This window comes from Colossoma macropomum, unplaced genomic scaffold, assembly GCF_904425465.1.
Source record: "Colossoma macropomum unplaced genomic scaffold, Colossoma_macropomum, whole genome shotgun sequence".
NCBI lineage: Eukaryota > Metazoa > Chordata > Actinopteri > Characiformes > Serrasalmidae > Colossoma > Colossoma macropomum.
This window is the reverse complement of record NW_023494790.1, coordinates 14,177,559-14,183,732: the sequence shown is the minus strand read 5'-3', so window position 1 is coordinate 14,183,732 and position 6,174 is coordinate 14,177,559. Positions and strand designations below refer to the sequence as shown.

The window sequence follows — 6,174 nt, the reverse complement described above, 5'->3', positions numbered from 1 at the left end:
TTTTGTACAATGTTACAGAAATTGAAAATGTCAACTGCCCTTTACAAAATGTTATGACGAATGGACCAATAGAAATTCAAAATTAGTAATAGTAATTCAAAATTACTTCAAAAAAAATCTAGTTTCTATAATTACCATTTGATTTGATTACCATTCAAAGTTAAGAATGTTTTCCATTTTGGAGATACAAGATTTTGTTCTGACAGCAGCTGAACAATATATGACCATTTCACAGTTTTCTTTGAGGATGCTTTTACACCATAACATTGAAACCACCTCCTTGTATCTATGCTCATTGTCTATTTTATTATCTCTATTTACTATATAGGTGCACTTTGTAATTCTATAATTACAGACTGCAGTCCATCTGTTTCTCTGCATACTTCAATAGCCCCCTTTTGTCCTGTTCTTTAATAGTCAGGAACCCTCAAGACCACCACAGAGCAGGTATTATTTTAGTGGTGGATCATTCTCAGCCCTGCAGTGACACTGACGAGGTGGTGGCTCTCCAGTAGCTCCAGCAACACTGCTGTGTCTAACCTAATTGCTTAAATCTTGTGGACCGTGTAAGCTTTTGTGGTCATTTGTGCGGGCAGTCAGTTGCAAAAGGTTGGGAACCCATGATTTAAAACATGTTTTGGAAAATATTTACCTGGGCATCGTGTCTCCCAGTAAACATTTGGCCGTTGAAACAACGTTGAAATCACGTATCTGACTGCCGTTTAAACTACGCTTTATTAAGGCTCAAAATGAAAGTTGAAAAGACGTCTAAACTTAGCCGTTGAAAAAACGGCCAAAATAGTCACATTAAAGACGTCATTTTAAGGCTGTTGATTTAACGTTGAAATCACGTACATAACTGCTGTTTAATTTAAGTTTTCTTATGGTTGAAAATGAAAGTTGAAAAGACGTTCAAGCTTAACTGTTGAAAAGACGACCAAAAAAGTCACAGTAAAAACGTCATTTTAAGGTGTTCTAAGGCCTTGGAAAAAATTATCAATTATAAATTAAAAGGCATTGAAAAGTCATCCAAAATTAATTTCCACTAGTACACTCTCAAAAAAGATAACACTTTACCATGAATCCTATATAGAACCAATTCATGCTTAATACACTGTACAATAGAAGAACCTTTTTTGGTGCTATATAGAATTAATTTTTCTATATAGAACCATATACAACGCATTATCTGTCAATGTGAAGAACCTTTTTACCATGAAAAAAACTTCCTGTAGTTAACTAACAATTTTGATTCCAATGTAAACATAAAACAAACTTTGTCAAATGGAAACTTTATTGAAAATGTGTAGTTATTATTAATTTCATTTGTGGAACATAAAACTGGACCATGAACTTCGTTAGGACTAAGACAAAGATCCTATGCATCAATTCAGAATGAATTTTCAAACCTTTGAACCATAAGCTGTGTCAGTATTGTACATGATTTTCAATGTTTTAATGTAAAGGAAATCAAGGTGATTATTTAACAAGACAAAATCTTGCATTTTAGTTTCTGAGAAGTCAAACAAGAAAAGAAAAAAAAAGTTAAAAGCTCTGCAGGGGGCATGCTTGAGGTGATCGGCCACAGCAGAATCCATCTCATGAGCTGTGGCTTTGTTGTTCCACTTCAGAACTGCAGCTAACATAAAACACAAACAAGACTGTTACAATTAATGCACACACAAAGCATTAAAATCTCTTGACAAAAACAGACAGATCTGTGGAAGGTGAAAGCCATTCTAACATCATACTTATTACTTATTTAGTCTTACTTATCAATTAATAGTCACAATGCCACAAGGCCTTTGACAGCTTTTAATTCACATATATTTAAACCTTTCAAATCTGAAATATGTTTCCATATAATATACATAATATTTTCCTGTCTGCAATGTAGCCAATAAGGAGACAACTGATAATTACAAATCTATTTTTTAGTTATTTTTAAATGTTTATTTCAGTGGGCTTCTAAACAACTGCAAAGTAGTGATGTTGTGATATGTTCTTTTAAATGCAAAGGGCTTGAGCTTGTCTAATTTTATATACTGTCTCTAATTTTATATATTCTCCTAAGACTCATGAGATTTCTAAACTCTGTACTAGACTGCTGGGAACTGAAAAGCCTTTCTCTTATTTTGGTCAGTGTTTATTTGTTAAAAGAATAAAGCACAGCCCAAAGAACGAACTGGGTAGTAAATAGTACAGAATGCAGCTATATAACATAGGAAGCATCACAGAAAAGCTCAGTATTATTATTTGACTTTTTTATATGCCTTACAAATTCCAATATCAAATTTGACTGAAATGACTACAATTAATGATTCTGCTTCTTTAGTTTAGTATTGGTGTTAAGTGTAACATTGCTCAAACACTAGAAGACAATATTAACCCATATTTTTCCATAAATACATCCCTAAAACTTCTCTCAACCCTCTCAAACCTCATCTAGGTCTCCATTAGAGTCAGCAGACTTGTCAGTGTAGTGTAGGACACAGAATGACTTACTTTGAACTATAGAAATGAACAAAACCTCACCAGTACGGCCATTTTAGGCAACACAAAGGCTGCACAGGACTGATGTTGGATAAGTAATTATGACTGTCATTTCCATAAAAAACGATTCTAGCTCAGCAATCCTACTCCTGAGACAGAGAGGTCACCCACGGCACTTACTCTGTGATGACACTGTGTCCACTTTTATAGCCCACAGTATGTCATACTGTGTTGTACACCACACTGAAAAGTCTGCGCCACCTTAATGAAGACATGAAATGATTTAGGTGTATATTGACTTCTAGTGTTTGTTAGAAATGTTAGCTTCACAGCTCCATTGCTAAACTAAAGACAAAAACTTTGGACACCAATTATGTCTTGGCCAAAAGACTACATTGGGGGTAAATTTAAATTTTATATTTTGCTGAACCATTCCTTTAAATAGGTTTTTAGTCATAAAATGAGTGTGGCAACTGATAACCAGGAAACCGGTACATAAATTGTTAACACATTATGTTCTATTCTGTTTGCGATAATACTTACTTTTTTAACTTGTGCATATTATTTGACCACTGCCAGTATGTTGTTGTGGCACACAGACAAATCCAGTCAGCTTCTGAAACAAATATCTGTTTGCAAAAGATGACAGTCAGCTACAGTTAATTCAGTAACTGATCTCTGATAGGACATTTCATTGTCTAATAAAACCTCACTAATGATTTCAACTTGTGTAGCCAAAGCTAATGAACGAAGCATCAGAATGACTGCCACATTTCCACTCTCCACCAACATCTAGAAACACAGCTGTAGCTTCTGCAGCTGTATAAAAAAAATAAACTAGCTAGCTAGCTAGCGTTAGCTACTCAAATTACCTAGCTGCATAAGCTAACTACTTTCAAATTTGGTAAAAATAATCATTAATTGTGGTACTTCGTTTCAAAGTAAAAATATGCTCCTGGCAGTTTTAAAATGAGCCTCGAGCTATTCATGTATGTGACTACAAGCTTAGGTAAATACAGCTAATGTAGCTCAATATAGCTAACGGCTAACTTTTACAAATGAGCCCGCGCAAAAATCCAAGATGAACACCGACGTAGACACTATATGGAGTGCCACATACACACTATACAGCTACTATTCACGTTAGCGTTTTACTAGATTGATTATGTGGTGTTTCTAACAAGTTATTAGCAAATACTTATACGGGCAACAGAAACAGCTAATGTCAGAAAACGCGTGTTGCCGTGATGAATCAATAGCGTTAGCTAGCGAGCTTAGCTTTTATCAGGACCTTTACCATCAATCACACTGAATTAAGGGAAATAAAATGGCCGTTACCTTCGTTAATAAGGTTTTAATTCGCTATATTCAGCCAATACAGACAAATCTTTAAATCTGCGTTAATGACGTGCCCAACCAACCGCTATGTTTCCCGTAGTTAGCACGACTGTTCAGCACTAGCTAACCTTAGCAAGACAGCTTCAGCAGCTGTATCAAATACTAACTAGCTAGCTAGCTGGCTAACATGTACCCTCTATTGATAAACAAACGATAATACTAGATCATATTTAAAAAATTCTTTGTAAGCTTAGTGACTCGTATATGGCAAAAGGTCTACCTAAAACGGCCAGCTAACGTTTACTCACCTGGACCAATGTGGACAGTAGCGCTGTGCGCTGTGGACGGCTCGCTGAAGACTTTCTCAGACGAGGACCTTCCAAAGGGGCAGTGATCGGTGTCCGTTCAGATGGAAATCTTCTTTAACCCACTTGATACATCCAACAGACCCACAGCGCTTAAATGACAGGACTGCCTTGCTGACAGTGGAAATGCAGTTGCAAACAGGATTGCAAATATTCATTTTGGCAGAGCTGAAGGGCCATGATGACGAAATACAATAAAATGGGCATTTTTTATGTCAGAGTCAGACCATATTAAGATAATGAAAATGAATGGTCAAAAACGCTGCTTTTCTATATTAAAGGTTTCCAGCTATTATACAATACAATAAATTAAAACGCAAATATGTTTGCATTCAAATTTGAATTGTGTCTTAAATAATGCACACTGCTATGAGATATGCAATTACAAACACCATTTAGCACTTGCATTTAAATTTGAAAAAAGTCCAGAAAATATAGAAAAGCTGATGGCACCATGTTAAATAATGACAAACACACTCCATGTGATGTCATATGGCATGTTCTTTACACCATAAAGACAAGTGAAATATTATCAAGCTTCAGCATTCAACATCTAACATAACAGTAAGCCAGTCTATATTTAACATTTGGTATCTTTGAGAAAAGAAACATAACATAATATCTCTGGACTGGAATACAGCTTTCTTTTTGTTGTTTCTTCTTCTTCTTACTATTATTATTATTATTATTATTATTATTATTATTAGTAGTAGTAGTAGTAGTAGTAGTTGTTGTTGTTGTAGTAGTAGCAGTAGGCTAGAAGCAGTGGTACTGGTATTGTTATTATCATGATCGTTATCATTATTTTTGGGTTATAGTGAAACGTCCATTGACGTTATTAACAAATCACCAATGGACTGACTTATTGAAACGGATTTTGGACGTCTATTGACGTTATTAACAGGTCACCAATGGACTGACTTTTTGAAACGGATTTTGGACGTCTATGGACGTTCTTAACAGGTCAGCAATGGACTGACTTTTTGAAACGGATTTTGGACGTCTATTGACGTTCATAACATGTCCCCGACTGACCGACTATTTTAAACACATTTTGGACGTCCACAGACGTTCTTTGTTTACTGGGCTAGCTTTTAATTTGCAAGCCTTGCAGTTTTTCCATCAATAACAGCTAACGGAAATCCTGATCCCCTGCATAACATGAATGCAGGGTGTAATTTAATCAGCCAATCAGCAGTCTACATTTTTAAACAAGCAAGCTTATTGGCTCACAGATGCTGATAAGACCGGCTGCTTAGGTAGCCCATTGAAGCATATGCAGAAAGTACAACCAACGTGTAAGACTGAACTTTGGAGGTGTGAAAAGATATTCCTGAAGGTTTCTTTGGAAAACTGAAAGCAAGTCTCAAAAATCCTAATGCTAAAAAAAGAAAAACTTGTATTTAACGGCAGTTTTGACTGGAAACAGCTCTGACCTTTGAACAGTACTGTACGATTCCTCATTATTTTGATTACATTACCGCTAAAATTTGTAATCTCCATCTTACCTTAATATATACAATGTGGATTTAAATATTACGAACGATTCACTGTTTTTCTTTTCAAGGATCCCATGAACAAGGCGTGAATACAATGATACATTTCCCGCTATTAAGATAGATAGATAGATAGATAGATAGATAGATAGACAGACAGACAGACAGACAGACAGGGAGATTTCAGACAGAAATGATGACGAGGAAAACGAATAGCAACCACACCATTCCCTGTCCATCTAAACTCCAGTTAAGTAGAGCAGTAACTTAGGGTGGTGTGGGGATTCCCCACCTGAGGGGAAATGAGGAGGGAACAATTCCTTTAGTTTTACTATCTTCGCCGTCAAGCTCATAAAGCTCCTAATATAGGGATGTTTGAAATATACATATAGTACAGTTTGCAGATTGGGTTCTCAGTGTCACTCTCTCTCTCTCTCTCTCTCTCACTCACTCACTCACTCACTCACTCACACGCACACACA

At 35.9% G+C, this 6,174-nt stretch overlaps 1 long non-coding RNA gene across 1 annotated transcript; it reads right to left on the bottom strand.

The window, feature by feature from the left end:
• Window positions 1–917: 917 nt before the first annotated feature.
• On the bottom strand, window positions 918–4,283 carry LOC118808821. The gene is made up of 3 exons (XR_005007310.1): window positions 4,140–4,283; window positions 3,037–3,122; window positions 918–1,639 (listed from the first exon to the last, which is right to left on the bottom strand). It is a non-coding gene; the product is annotated as an uncharacterized LOC118808821 (long non-coding RNA).
• Between the last annotated feature and the right edge of the window lie 1,891 nt (window positions 4,284–6,174).